Genomic DNA, 16,724 nt, shown 5'->3' on the forward strand with positions numbered 1-16,724 from the left:
CCCGATGACTTCATTCATTCATACGTTCATTCAAGCGCCATAAATGCAAGAAAACCTTTTGTTATTTTTATTAATCTGCAATGTTTTGCCTTAAATAATTTATGTTTAAGATTTCAAATGCCTCTGGTCTCTGAGATAATCAATGTTGTCGAAATAATGTCTTTAGGTATTGTAATTATGTATATATGTGTTTGTAAATATTGTATATACTTCAATAAAAAAAGAAAAACTACATAAAATATATGCATTCCATTTCTCTTACTTTGTGCTGTGACTATTCTGGTATTTGTAGCATATTTATTAAAAGTATTAATTAATTAAAAAAAGCCGTGGGACAACCCAATAAAGTGCAGTGTCACTACAGGTAAATATATCCATCCCCCTGTACAATCAGGACACTTATAAATTCCTGCTAGCTTGAATATATGGCATGTTAAAATCCTCATTGATTAAACATGGGGCTAACTAAAAAAATCTGCATTCGGTGACGTCGTGTCAGCCTAAGGCAATATTGTTAATAAAAAATGGAAAATAAAAATGCAACCGTGTACTGTTGTTCTTTTTAGTAGTAGTCCTTATCAGTCTGATAAAATTGAAGTGAAACTGAAGATGCAAATGTTATAAAGACATCACCAGATGGCGCCAAATACACATTGCGTCATTTCCCCGCTAAATTTAAAGATCGTGTTATGTGTCGGACGCAGCCCGGAGAACCGACCAGCGTTTGAAGGACCCAGTGTGAAATAAGCAGAGCACGGTAAAAAGGATAACTAAATTTAATTACATAACAGTGATGTGGAAAATATAACAAAAGAGTGCGCGGTCTGGCGTGGTGGATTACGGTGCGCTCCCAGCAGCACTAACGGTCTGGAGCCAGAAACTGTTCGGACCCAAGGACCCCGCCGACACCCCCCAGGTGGCCGCGACAAACCGAGTCTGTGAAAGAAGAAATCATCATGTGAGTCCACACTCCACACACAGAGAGACCGCTCAAAGGTGTACATACACAGCAAACACTTCCTGGCTTAATCACTAATCAGCTTCCCTCCCTGCAGGCATGGAACACCCTGTTCACATAACTCAACTGCAGTGGAAGCTGATTAAACGACTAACATAACAGCTCAATATAATAAGGTGTGAGGGACACCACATTTACTGACTGTAATAATGTTAGTCACAAAACCTAACGTACCTCAGGAAGTGTGCTGACGAGCGTGAGACCTCACCCCCTCCTCTTTCACAGACCATGCATCAAACCTGGACGTTCTCTGCATCCACTGATGATGAGATGGCTCTCGAGACGACGATCTCACCCGTCTGGTCACAAGGTCGAGTCTCTGGCAAATACACACTGTGTACTCCAGACTTAAATGCCACCATGTTCCAATCCGTGTAGATGCACCACAGCTGTGAGTCCTGACGAGCCGCACCTGATCAGCCTCAGGTGATCAGGGTGAGGTCCTGGTAACTCAGCCACACAGCCACTCAGTCCCAAATGCGCACCACCTGGAAGGAAAACCAAAAGACAGAAACAAAAGACAAACAAAAGCCAGCCAGGCACGCCAGCCACAACAGATCAAGCTAATCGCGTTGCATATTTTCATGAATATTGTTGATTTCTTTGCATCAGACATTTCCATTTTTTATAATCAATGTTTCTAACTTCAGAACACAGTAAGTACGCCAATTTTATTAATTTACTACTATAGCAACCCAATACTGTATTAATTTTCATTTACGAGGTCTGTTAGAAAAGTATCGTACCTTTTTATTTTTTTCAAAAACCTTCGTGCGCATGCGTGAGTTTTTTCACGCCTGTCGGTTGCGTCATTCGCCTGTGGGCAGGCTTTGAGTGAGCACTGCTCCACCCCTCTCGTCGTTGTTTCATTGCGAGGAAATGGCGGAATGATTTGGGCTTTTTCTCCATCAGAATTTTTTCAGAAACTGTTAGAGACAGGCAGCTGGAAACCATTCCAAAAAATTTAAGGGCTTCACAGAGAATAAGGAGTGTTACTACAGCTTTAAGCACAATGGCGCACGGCACGGCGCTCCGCGCTCCTAGCCGCCATTGAGAGGCAGAAACCACCACATCATTTCTAAACGGATCGCTGTGTGGAGCCGGGACCGTCGTGTGCAATTTCTCTGGTTATCACAAGAGCTGGACATCAGCCATTTTCCGTCAGATTTCACTTTTAACAAGAGATTTTGTCATGGAAAGCCACGCGGAGGTTTTGCGTGTCACGACCGATTCACTGATGAAGCGAGACAAAGGAACACCTCCATTTCGGAGTGCCAGAGGACAAGCCCAGCTCTCCACAATTTCTCTTATACTCACTCAACTGGTAAGCACTGAAAGCCGAGATAGGCATGTCCCAACTTGTCCTTGTCAGATCCCGCTTTTTTAGAGGAGTGGAGCAGCAGGAGTGGAGCAGCTGAAGCCAACTCCTAACTAGACAAAACCAGGAGCTAAACATGGCCAAAAATACCCAAGATCTTCCACCCTTGGTCAGAATGGCCACTGTCAATGGGGTGGTTGCCTTAAGAAGAACAAAAGATGGCCTCTGGGCAGGGAGAGCCCTGAGGAAACTATATCATGCAAAGAAAGGATTTTTATCCAGTGAAAAGGAGATATTACAATGGAAAAAAGTTGAGAATCACTGTGTGGTTTGCCGCGAAGACGTACCACTGACGGTCCAATGGTCGGGACCTGGGGTTAGAAAACCCCCAATTCCAAATGGGGCAAAAAATGAGTTTAAGCAATTACTTCACAAGCCGGTGAAAGTCTTGGATGCACTAGTATGTGGGTTATGCTGACTAACCTACTTGCCAAGAATGGTCTTTTACACCCAGTGGGACATACGTGGAGACAATGTGGATATGCAGGTGTGTTCATGCTATTGGAATGGATATGCGATTGAGTATTGCCTGGTGTGTAAAGCAAGAACTCATATGGGAAGACTACTGCATGTGGCAAGAGCAGAAGGATGGCAAGTGAGAAGGTTTTTGGACTCCCTGAGGACCTTTCACACAGATGAAGCCTGTTGGGCTAATCCTGCAGCAACAGTTGCACTTGATCAAGCTGAAGGGAATCGAGGCAGCGGTGATGTGAGTCCAACGGCACCAAGTGTCTATTTGATGTTGGAAACAACTAGAGCAGGAGGAAGTGACCAAGCTGCAGGAGGTGGTGAGCGAAAGCCATCTTTGTTGCATGAAGCTATACATCAAAGTTGGTCCCATGGTCCAGAGTATGGGCAAACCTATGACCCTCCAATAGACACAGTGCAAATTCCACTGGTGTTCAGAGTGTATAGAGATCCGGAGCGACCCGGATATACAGACATGATGGGAGGACTGACCGATGATCAACAGCAAAAAGCCCAAGAAGAAGGATGGATTGGCCTTTGGGAACTGACAAATTGGGCCAAATTGATAGAAGAAGTTCTAAAAACCCAGAAGTTCTACTGGAAGATGCAGAAGAGGTGCCACAAGAAAAAGGGGGCAGAGAAACCCTCCTGTATTATTTTACCACTGGACTAGACGCCTGGGGAAATAAAGCAGCAAAACCAAAGAAGAAGTCAGCCGATTACCAAGTGACACCTGAAGAATGGGTGAGAAAGAGGAGGATACAATCTATGGGGGGAGTGGCTAGCAGAGCGGACACTCCTAGTAGGCCGGACCAAACGATTAAGGTGCGGCTCACAGTGCTGATGGTGTTGGTCCCCTATGTGGAGGTTTATTCTGTCGGAGCACATGTTGACCTCCTGGAGGAACAGCAGCAGTCGTTACACCAACCGACTCAAGGTGAGGAAAAATCAAGAAAGTCTCGGAGTCGCTGGATGTTTCCCTCCATTTTCCGCGGGACAAGGAAGAAGTAAAAAGAAGCGGCTGTTTGCAAAATGTCGCAAGGACCAAATGTAAATAGAGTACCCATTATTAATAATCGAGGAAGACTTGGACCCTACATACAATGTGGCCTTGGTGCTGAGAAATTATACTTAAATTGGCCAGAAAAAGATTTTGAAGAAGAAGACTGGGAACTAGCATCTAAAGGATATTATGTCTCAAATTATGAATATAAAAGAGATGCCGACTTAACAGAGACAACAGGACAAAAAGTACTTGCTGAACGAGTGATGAGCGAGGAAAGTCTGCAGCATTGGTACATAAAAGGACGCCGAAGAATACCCCAATCGGTTCCAAGATGTCCAGACACCTACCCTTGGATATTAAATGTGGTTTACCTACAACTCAACGGCCTGAGATTCACATTGAGATGGGGGATTAATTACGTTGAGCCACTCCAAGGAGTCTATGTTGAAATATACCTTAACCAGTGCTTGATCTGGACGACAAGCCCCAACATGCGACGTCAATTGAACAGACGACTGCAAGACCCAAGATATCACGTTTTAGATAACCAGACATTAAATTTGAGAGTTATCGATCAACCCCTGGCCTGTATGAGCTGCCTACCCCCAACCATACCAACGATTTTTGTAAATCAAGACTTCTTCTACCTGTACAGAAGAGGAGTCTGGAACTGTTGTCAACCAAGAAAAATTCAGCTTCAAACTGAGCCCAAGGATCAAGAAGAGAAGCCTATAGTTCCCTTTTATCTAGCCTTATCACAGACCAGGTATTCTGGAAAAGAGTTTTGGCAGCATTGGCAAGATCTATGGAACTATGTACCCCCACATCAGGTACAGAGGATCCCTGAGGGACCCCTCCCTAAACCTGACAGAATAATTGTTACAATGTGGAAGTGGGCGTGGAAAGGAATGGATTCAGAACTTAAGCACCCATCTCCCATCTACACTCATCTCTTTAAGAGACAACGACTGTTCCCTATAGTGGTGCATCTTGGCAGAAAGAGAAGGAGACCGATGGCGGAGTGACAACTCACTCTGAATCATGCTGCGGACCTTCACACTGGATGAAAATAATGTAAATAGTCTACGATCCGGGCCTGGAGGACTTACACCATACTTGGAATTACCCTACAAGAAAATATGTTTAAGCTGGCCACAAAAAGATTACAAAGAAAAAGGATGGTTGCTGGGAACAGGAGGATACTTTGTAGATAATGACTCATATAAAAGAACTGCTGACCTTGCAGAGCCTGGAATATACACTCCTCTGGAAGCTATCGTGGACAAAGTTGGACAACACTGGAATTGCCCTGGGGTCGGATGGAAGTTTTACCCAATTCCCCGGTGTCCAGACTTATACCCCTGCATCTTGAACGTAGTGTATGTACAGAGAAGGGGCTACAGATTTAAAATAAGGTGGGGACCTAATTATGTTGATCCATTACAAGGAATGTATGTGGATATTTGGCTTGGATCTTTCCAGATCTGGACCAGTAGTCCCTATATGTTTAAAAGATTTCAACTACAAGAGGCACGTTCAACTTTTTATTTGATTGAGAACCAAACTTTGCCAATATGTACGACAGTACAGCACCTTGACATCGAGAAAGGTGGAAGTCTCCCACCTATTAGAAGTGGATGGCGAACCAGAGTACTAGTGGGGCTTTGGCAACCCCCAAAGGCTATACTGATACGACTTGGCATAAAGTCGGGAAGAGGACTATTCCGGAGATCGACTCCTCTGTACTCTGTGATGGCGCAGTATGTCTACAGTGGAGCGGCATATTGGGACGCCTATGAGGATATCTTGCACCTACGTAGAGAATTGAATCCTGCATCTTCACAGTGTTTCTACACACCCCAGGGACCACCGCCTGAAATGAAGGAGGTGACAGTTGTCACTTGGAAATGGGCATGGCGAGGACTAGATATTAGACTCCCATGGCCATCTCCCTTGTTAGTCACCCTTCTTCAGCAACGAGCATCAAGCGTCTCTGTTGGGAGCACGAGACAAACAACAGCACCTAAGATCATCTATCTCCAAGATGGAAGAACCAAGGGAAGACAGCGTGATCACCACGCAACCTCAAAGAATCAATGAAAGACCAAGAGAAGAGGAGTTTGGCATAGAAATGCCACTGCTGCAACGACCCCAAAAGATGGAGCCGCTGCCACCAGTACCAAGTGAATTCTACTGCGAAAATGTTGGAATAAAGCAGCAGCAACAAAGCCAGCCGTGGAAGAAAAAGTGCCTCCAATGTTGGAGTTGGATGGCCAGAATTACAGCATTATTAGTTGGCATTGCTGTACTTCTAGCTATCCTGTACCACTATGGTAGTACGCCCTGGACCTTAACCCATATCAGGGTCCAGTACGCAACAACTAAAACTTTTCAACAGACATGTTGGGGAGTTGAATCAAGAAACATCTACATGATATGGGACCAAAATTCTACAGAGAAATGGGCAAAGATGAAGAACCTAACCCATCATATGCAAAAGATTAAGTGGCTGCAATATTTGAACGACAGTGGGGAATTTCCAACCGTCACCACCAATCACAACCTGACCACTGGAGCAGACATCCTTCAAAACCTACAAGTGAGGGATCAAGAGATTATCGTGGCAACCATCTTACGGTTGAAACAAAGAGAGCGAAGAGAAGTAGGCTGCACTTGGATAAGACCTGAACCTTGCGAGCCAGCCTGGTATTGCTCATGGGGATGCAGAGTACTTCTGGGCTATCGAGCAGGATATTGGGAAAAAGAAGCTGTTTTTCCAGCATCACCAAGACATGATGTTTGCAGAATGATAATGCCTACCTGGAAACATTGGGGTAATTATAACCTCACCTGTGACAACACCCGCAGCAGAGTGCCGAAAGTGGATACTACATCTACAATAGTCCCTCCGTTGAACAACGCTACCGGCATGGTAGCAGGGATACCATATTCCAAACCAACCGCCATCTTACCAGCAGCATCGGTGGGATCCACAAAGATATCACCAACACAGGGAAAAACTAAACCACTCCCTACATCGCCAACACAAGATACCCAGCAAGTATTAGAACCAAAAGTTAAAAGTATTAATAACGCGGCTAAAAATAAATGGAAGAAGGTTCATGATTATTGTGTAAAAGAAAAAGTAGCAAAATTAGATAGATGTTATTGGAATCGACCTATTGGATGTAAATCTCAAAATTACATGGTGCTTACACCAGTTATCGATTTGATAGACAGGATTACTTGGAAACAAAAACAGGAGGCAAAATATGATGAATGGCTTAACGACACCTTTCCGTGGGTCTGGAGCATTCCACTGATACATTTTGAGGGGAATTTTCCAAAGGGATACACGTGGACTGGGCATAGTTTGCGGGGTCCACATAAAGCAAAATTCTATGTGCAAAACTACCAAAGCCTGATGAGCTAAGGTCAGTACCTCAGGAAGATTTTAGCAAAATTGATCAATGCGTGGCGAATAAAATCTATGGAAGCTTACATGAGACAGAATACCATAATAATTTGGCTGAAGGTTCTGGTAAATCCCCCCGATGTCCCATAGACCAAATTAAGACAGGGAATTGGCTAAGATGGGTATATAACTGTACGCGGTTATTACAGATTCCAACCATTAAGGGGACCCTTCAAGCATGGCAGGAAGGAATTAGACGTAGTAAGGACGTCACCTGGTGGGGAATGGAGAAATATGAAGTTGAAGATTGGGTATTCCCCTGTTTGGATCAAAATAATGATTATTGGGTTAAATATCAATACATCGCCACGGTCTACTCCAGAGACAGAGCTACTTGGTCCAGTGTACTCTGGAGACCAAAAGCTTATGTTACGCCACGGCCCTGGAAAATGATTTGTAATAGACTTAATACCACATGCACGATAAGCCTTGCCCGCCAAAATTGTAGAAATGTTCCTGGCTGGGAAGAATATTGTGACGCTTACTATGACACTTACGGCCATCAAACAGTTTGGGAGAAGAATAGTGTTGGCGAATGGATAAGAGCTTTTCCACCCAACGTTGCATGTGCCAAGGCTGTCCTGGGACATGGAATGTCGAAAAGGAAGCAGGTCCTAGGCCACATAGTGCCATTTGTTGGTGATGCTTTGATAATGCTTGAGGAAGGATATGCCTTCAAGAAAAGTCTGTGTGAAGGACGAGAAATTGTCGATTATGAATGGTTGGGACACAATCGGATTTACAATAATGGCACATGTGAATTGCCTGCAGAACATTGGTTGAGCTGTGGAAAAGGAAGAGGTCGGCATGAATGTTCTTGGTGGGAAAGAACACAAATAATAGCTGGAGGAATCATCACCACTTTCACTGCAGAGACCGGAGAAGTCATTAAAGAAGGTCTCGAAGTAGTGACTGGTTGGATTGGACATTTGTTTGGATATCTTTGGCCCTATCTGTTAATCATAATAGGACTTATTATTGCTGCAGTGATTGGATATGTTTTATTAAAAGGAAGTTTCGCAGCCGCCCTGCGCTTGTGTGGGAGGAGCACACAACGCAGTGATATGGAGCCCCTCCTCCGTTAGGGGAGGAGCGATAAAGCCTACAAAGCCCGACGCCGAGACACGCCCTGTTCATTCTGACTTGGGGGAGTGAAGGAAGAAGAAGCATCTACATAACAGCGTACAAACATAGGGAGATAAGTAAAAAGAATAAGAGAGCACAATGTCCAACAATACTGGCGGCATAAATGACACCATCTTCAAAGTGAGTAGAGTGGAGTTTATTGCACTACTGTTAATATGGCTGCTATACTGCTGTGTCGGCCGTTGGGACTTACGACAACCACTGCGAATAGTAACGCTACTACATGGATGTGTCAGATTGGCAATCATCAATCTGCACTACGGTCAGAGTGACCTAGGGTTGTCTTTATTCATCACTCACGTCCTCGGTCGCTTTACTCTCCAGTTTGACTGTTGGGGAATATGGCAGTACACATCAATTACAGTTTGGATAGTGATAGATATGACAGCAATCTTTTACGCCCCGGCAGTGATAGCTGACATTGTGTGCGAAGCTGTGATGGCCTTGACCCTATTGGCGTACATAGCTACATTAACTGGAGCCATACAACGCAGGAAACCCTGGCTCTACAAACTTGGACTTATTATAAATTTGGCCTTAGGATGGGGAATGTTATCAGCTTTATACTGGCTGTCCATGGTTACTCAACTACTCCTGCTGCTATGGTTTACGACCTATGATGCTTGCTTCCCGCGTATGGCTCCTTCAGCTACAGCGGGAATATCAACAGTCCCACTCTCCTACGGTGATCATGAGGTGTCTCTGGCATACATCTGAATAATCCCGACTTGCTTGCAATATAATAGTTAAAAGACTAATGTTTCCTTGTCAAGCCATCCTGGAACAAGCGCTCTACTTCTGGGAGATAACACCGACTCTGTGGTGCCCGACGTGTTACGGCAACACCTTCCCTGTTCAAGTGGCACGGGGAATAGTGGGACGGAAGGATACTTCTTTTCTGCCCCAGGTACCAACAGAAACATACCTAAAAATTGAGGTCGAGGCAAACATGATTTGGCATTCCCTTTTGGTTGATCAAATACGAGCTGACACTGTAGTGTCTCCAGAGGGATATATGTATTGCCCCGTGTTTACCAAAATGTGGATGTACCCTACGGGAATAAGATTCTCCACAGCTCATCTTGCCGATGGCCGGATCGTGGCCATTGGTCCTTCATTACCACCAGTTCCACGTTCATCTCCACAGCACACTGTGGAGGTTGGGGTGCTTAAAGTCATCTTTCCTGACATCCTCTAACAATTTACAAACGTTTTCAGATATCCTTGGCCTTCAATGAATGGGTGGGGTTCATGCCACAGGAGGTAAAATATGCAGATCAAAGAAGTTACCAAATTTTGAAGCCAGGGACACACATCATTTATAGACATATTTGGAAATCAATCAAAAGTACCTGTACTTTTGTGTTCAAAAGAGCAAAAGTATATCCCACAAACACAACAAAGTACATAGATATAAATGGCTACTGCAAGGACTGCCAGGGCCAGCTTCACATGCAGTGCAAGACAATGCCTGAACTTCAGAGTCCTATGCTTTTTGATTGCAGCCTGAAAAACATCGATACCTCCCTCCACTCTGGCTCTTCAAAGTGCTCCTTGTCTGGGCAGTTGAGGAGAGACGTAGCCAAAGACCTTTGTGACGGTAAATTGGAGCCTCACGTGTGGCAGGCTGTGCAGGCTGCAGAAATGATAGAGTTTGGGGATCCAGAACCAAGCCATCTTCCCAACTTGGCCACACTGCACCCATATTGGCCTCTCTTCATTGGTTTCCTGTTAATTCTAGAATAGAATTTAAAATTCTTCTTCTTACTTATAAGGTTTTGAATAATCAGGTCCCATCTTATCTTAGGGACCTCATAGTACCATATCACCCCAATAGAGCGCTTCGCTCTCAGACTGCAGGCTTACTTGTAGTTCCTAAGGTTTCTAAGAGTAGAATGGGAGGCAGAGCCTTCAGCTTTCAGGCTCCTCTCCTGTGGAACCAGCTTCCAATTCAGATCAGGGAGACAGACACCCTCTCTACTTTTAAGATTAGGCTTAAAACTTTCCTTTTTGCTAAAGCTTATAGTTAGGGCTGGATCAGGTGACCCTGAACCATCCCTTAGTTATGCTGCTATAGACTTAGACTGCTGGGGGGTTCCCATGATGCACTGAGTGTTTCTTTCTCTTTTTGCTCTGTATGCACCACTCTGCATTTAATCATTAGTGACTGATCTCTGCTCCCCTCCACAGCATGTCTTTTTCCTGGTTCTCTCCCTCAGCCCCAACCAGTCCCAGCAGAAGACTGCCCCTCGCTGAGCCTGGTTCTGCTGGAGGTTTCTTCCTGTTAAAAGGGAGTTTTTCTTTCCCACTGTCACCAAGTGCTTGCTCACAGGGGGTCGTTTTGGCTGTTGGGGTTTTTACGTAATTATTGTATGGCCTTGCCTTGCAATGTGGGGCGCCTTGGGGCAACTGTTTGTTGTGATTTGGCGCTATATAAATTGATTGACTATTGATTGACTGCGAAAGGCTAAGGAAGAGAGAAATAAAAAAGAGTTACCACATAATACAATGTTCTCACATCCCTTCAAATTTTGAAATACAGTCCCCCCCACAGTGGAAGCATAAAAGATATTGGACTTGACAAATTCTTCTGCCACTACTAGAGCCAAACACAATTGCATACGTACAAAACCATTTCCAAAAGATCTTGTGCATCTTTGTGCATTGATGCAACAGGCTCAGTTGCAAAAAAAATTCCAAGACCACATGGTAAATCTGGTCATATTTTCCTTTATCAAGGCATGATGGCAGATCCCAATCTTGGCAGCATTCCGGTGGTTCAGATGCTGTCCGAACGACATGACATAAACGCCATTTCACACTGGTTGACGGAGTGGATAAGGGCCGGTGCACCATTGCCAAAAGAGTGATTAGCCACCCGAAAGCCGTCCTGTGAGACCAACACGGAGGTGCTTTTGTCCCGCACCATGAGCGGCACGGTGGCGCATCCCTCCGCTTCTCTTTCCATGAAAAAACCTCCTGTAACAGTGGAATGTGCAGAAAAAGTCTTGATGCCCACGTCTTCTGCCATTTTTGTGGAAGTCAGACGACATCCCGGATCAACAAAGCCTTCACGTTGGAAATGATCTGGTTGTTTCAGCGGGGTGTCAGCCTGTCAATCGGCGCTTGGAGTGCGCCGCGCTCTCAGCCGCTGTGGGCGGTCTTTAAACTGGCTGGAACACTCCTTAATCTGTGTAATCCCCATAAAATCGTCCCTGAAAGCCATCTGAATTTTCCGAATGGTGTCCACCTGGAGGTCTCTCACAGTTTCTGGAAAAATTTGATGCAGCAAAGCTCCAAATCGTTCAGACATTTATTCGCAATAAAAATCCAACGAGAAGGGTGGACCACTGCTCACACAAAGCCTGCTCACAGGCGAATGATGCAACCGACAGGCGTGAAAAAACTCACGCATGCGCACGAAGGTTCAAGCTTGGCTGATGCAATCACACGTGATTCAAATCCATATGGTTTTTGAAAAAAATAAAAAGGTCGGATACTTTTCTAACAGACCTCGTATATACATAATTACAATACCTAAAGACATTATTTCGACAACATTGATTATCTCAGAGACCAGAGGCATTTGAAATCTTAAACATAAATTATTTAAGGCAAGACATTGCAGATGAATAAAAATAACAAAAGGTTTTCTTGCATTTATGGCGCTTGAATGACGTCATCGGCCAAAAAATTAAATAGCTAATATCTTATTAACTTATTAACTTTTACAGCACAAAACAGCACAAATGAAGCACAAACGATTGACAACATTTTTGTCCATTTTGGAGCCATTTTAAGAGTCACGGGGGGCTGGGTGACCCCTGGTTGACATATAAAAGAATCGTTAATATCTCCAAAACTAAAGCAGCACAAACGAAACTTTTTGCAGCACAAAACAGCACAAACGATTGACATAGTTTTTGTTTTGATGTGCGTTTGGTGGGGGGCCAACTTCACGGAGGTCAAAGACCTGAAACATTTGGAAATGGCCACCTTAAATACCCTTTCTCATGGATTCACCTGTGTAAGGAGGTCAAGGGTCAATGAGCTTACCAAACCAATTTTTGTGTTCCAATAATTAGTGCTGAATGTATTCAAATTCATAAAATGACAAGGGTGCCCAAATTTATGCACCTGCACCTAATTTTGTTTAAATAATTATTGCACACTTTCTGTAAATACTAGAAACCTCATTTCACTTCTCAAATATCAGTGTGTTCATCTTCTATATGATATATTTAACTGAAATCTCTGATCCAAACAGCCAATGATTTATAAAGGAAAATCATGAAAATTATCAAGGGTGCCCAAACTTTTACATACAACTGTAGAAGGTAACAGAACATGTGCATCTGAATGTAAGGGATCAGCTGCAGTGGAACTGACATTTACCATAAGTATCTTCATTCCACTTCAGTGCTGATACTACAGTTGTGTCATTTTACTGCATGTATACTTCTTTAATTTGGTAGCTGTATTGTATAATATTATTGTCTCAACTCCCAGAAATTATATAACTAAACTTTTCAAGCATGCTTTTAAAAGAGATGGAAGTCATGGAACTCATCAAGCCAGTTTATTTCTAACTGAAATATTATATATTATCATGTCAATAACCTTTTTGGTTTTTTAATCAAACAAACCTGTGCCAATTCAACATGCAGATCCACCTTGGATTTGCTGTTGCGACCCCGAGTGCAAACAAGGGAGCAGCCGAAGGGACTTACTATTACAGATAGTGAAGAAGCTATAATTACTGCAACTAATGGACATACATCAGAGCATTTTGCAGCAGATAACAAAACCTGGTCTACTGTTCCATGCAAAATGTCCAAAATGGAAAGCAGTAATGTGTAAGCATTTGTTCCAAACACGGGCGTCCTCTGGGAGGCGATCTGTTGGACAGACTCAACTATATTGCTTGTTATGACTTTAGAGGAGGGTGAAGAAATTGGACAGCAGATCACAATTGTTCAGGGCCAATACTAACAGGGCAAAGTTTATGTATGAACTGCGGAAAAGGACACAGATCACAAGCATTGTGATGCAAACAAACTAAAACAGTCCAGTTAACCTCAGCAGCAGCACACGCGATCACCTTCTGGACCGACGCTGGTGTGTGAAGCCTGAAGACTGTGTAAGTAGCAATCTGATAACACAGATGTCACATCTCACAGACAACTGTATTTCTGCAACAGGTAACTTTTCTCATATATATATATCAATTTATGATTATTCTTAAAAATGTTTCATTTTATGATGATTACTTACCTCTGTTTGTTTATTAACAAAATATCTCAAAAAGCCTAGATGGATTTCAGGGAAATTTGGTGGAAATTTGGATCAAAGGAAATTAAATTTTAGTGGCGTTCTGGATATAGGGACAGGATTTGCTTTTGAGCTTTAATCTTCAATTCAGATTTTTGTTCTTTGATCATGATTCCTTTGATCCTAACTAACATGCTCATGATCAGCTGATCAGGATGAAAGCTCTGATTCAAATATGAGGGATCAGGATCAAAAACTGAGTGATCATGATTAAACAGCCCCAGTCATCATCAAGAATCAGCAATCAGGATCAAAAGACATGAACATGATCAAAGTTGTTTGGGGTTCTGGTTAAATCAGACTCTTCAGATGTTTGTAATGCCATGATTTCAATAATTCAACAATATCTACCAGTATATATTAACATATATCTCTATATGCAAAGATATACAGTATATTGATATACTGGTTGAATTATTTGTTGAATTAATTGTTGAAATCCTTTCATCACAAATTTCTTGGGTTACTGTTAAAGAAGACTGGTGGACCTTTGAGGAAGTATACACCCTCTAAGTGCTGTTATGTTTGGTTTTGTTCAGGGATTTGATTTTCAACTAAAATGTGATTTAATTAGTATCCACCTATCCCAACTGAACTGGGATAATATGCCATTGTGCCGTATTCTTGTTTTAACAGTAGTAGGAGTTTCAAGAGGTCCAAAAATACATTTTTTCTGTGACGAACTTTGACATACTTTGATAATCTGTTGCATTTCCACCGGGCACGTATGCTGTGCGTCCAGGTTTCTCGACGCACCAAGGTTGTGATAAATTTCTACAATGTGAAAACTGTTTTTGTTTTTTCAAACTTCACATTGATGGACAACTGGGATCTTCCCACATCGGTTTGTCACAGTTATAGAGACCATTACATTCTGGGATGCATATCCATGAACGTATGAGGCTTCTTCCATACAAATGGGTAAATATAGAAATATAACTATTCTTAAAGCGCCTTGGGGCAACTGTTTGTTGTGATTTGGCGCTATATAAAAAAATTGATTGATTGATTGATTGATTGATTGATTACTGCAATCAATGTTGTTCAATCTTCACCTTCATCTGTTAGTCTCACATATCCCATGACAGACAGCAAGTACAATTTTATCATTTACTCAGATATGTTCCAGTGAAATTGTCCATTTAGACTGGAGTCAAGTACAATCAGTTTTGTTGGACTTCGGCAGAGGTGTCAACGCTGGTGCTCTTTCACTTGTGACGATGTGTTTGATTCACACTTATGAAAGTGTCTAATATGAAAATGCCACACCACGGAAACCGCCTTGGGTCCTGGATGGCAACAACCCACGCAGACAACAGGTCCACTCCCACATCTCAAAAATAACCATCTAGACTAATAATAATAATAATAATAATAAATGCAACTTCAGGTAGTCAATGTGTTATTGCTTACTTGTATATACAAGGGCACAATTTAGAACTAGAAATTGGGGGGGACAAAGCGCAAGGCCCGCTTTAGGCCCCCAGAAGCCAACGGTTTCTAGATAAGCTCAGATGTATTCTGAGCATCCAGAACAGTAATTTTAATGTTTTGAGAAGACCATAAAGTGGACACCATTTGACTTATGCAATTTGAAACTGTGGATATAAGTACTTTATTCTGAGAATAGCCAGCATTGATTTTATTAACATCCTGGTGTAAATAAGGTATCACCACATGTGTAGAACTCAAAAAGAATGATAGGTTGAGTTTTCATAAAAAAAACAAAAAAAAACAAAAAAAAAAAACAACTGCAATGTGGAAAAATGTATTCATAAATATGAAAGAACAGGCTGTTAATAATGATTAACTATTGCATACTGTAATTTTTTTTTTCTCAAGATTTGTTTTTGCATAAGTTTGAAAATACAACAGATCATAAGTTTAGGATAAGTTACTTATCATGAATTTAATTTTTGAAGTGGCACTAATGACAACACTCATACTGAACATAATTTCTCTTGCATAGACTGATTTTGGAGCTAAAGCAATAATTGCAGATGGGCTTTCTGAGGTCCCAGATAGCTTTTCTGATTTCCTTTTCTAACTTTCAGAATTTAGTAAATTAGCATATGGTCCATTGATACTTATGTGTAGAAACTAGTCCCTAGAAGCAACTATTTTTTGTTTTCAAATCAGGGCAAATGCAGTCCCAGAAAATTCCGAATGTGACAAACAAGAAACAGGTGTTGTAAACAAGTCAGTGCTGCTAAAAATACAAACTTGCAGAAACAAAGATACTATTCTGACATGGTTTTGCACATAAGACTGGCATAGCATGTTTCAAGTACACACATATATGTCAGAAGGTGGGGGGGACATACCATATTCTGTCCCCCCTGGTTGAAAAGGTGGGGAGGACATGTCCCCCCCTATATCCCACCAAATTGCTCCCATGTGTATATGTATCCTTTTTGAAAGTTTTTAGCCTATTAAGGTTCACACAAGCACAAAAAGCCCAAAACAAAACAAACGACTTTTGATCACTTCTTCAAAAACCTGTGAGTGAGCTCACATTTTTCTATAATATACCATAATGCCACAGAGAAGAATTACGCTGAATAATACCAAAGGTACGGAAATTTATTGAAAATGTTTTCATCAATTGCTGGACTGACCTCAGTCACTCTTTGTAATGGGGCTCATTATGAGCCCACTATCAATATAAGCTCATGTTTTATTGATCAGTTTATTTACATAAGAGGAAGGACTTTAATCTGTGGAGAATGAGAAACACTAAGTTTAAGCCATGTTATGTATCTGTGTTAAAACACTGAAGACTTCCTCTGCTGAAAAACAAAATCCAATTTTCATCATGTGTGCCTCAGGCATGCATTTGTATGATGATGATATTTCTCATAAAAAGCAATAAAAGCAGCATGAAAACTAGAGCACCACACTC

This window comes from Thalassophryne amazonica, chromosome 3 (assembly GCF_902500255.1).
Source record: "Thalassophryne amazonica chromosome 3, fThaAma1.1, whole genome shotgun sequence".
Taxonomy (NCBI): Eukaryota; Metazoa; Chordata; class Actinopteri; order Batrachoidiformes; family Batrachoididae; genus Thalassophryne; species Thalassophryne amazonica.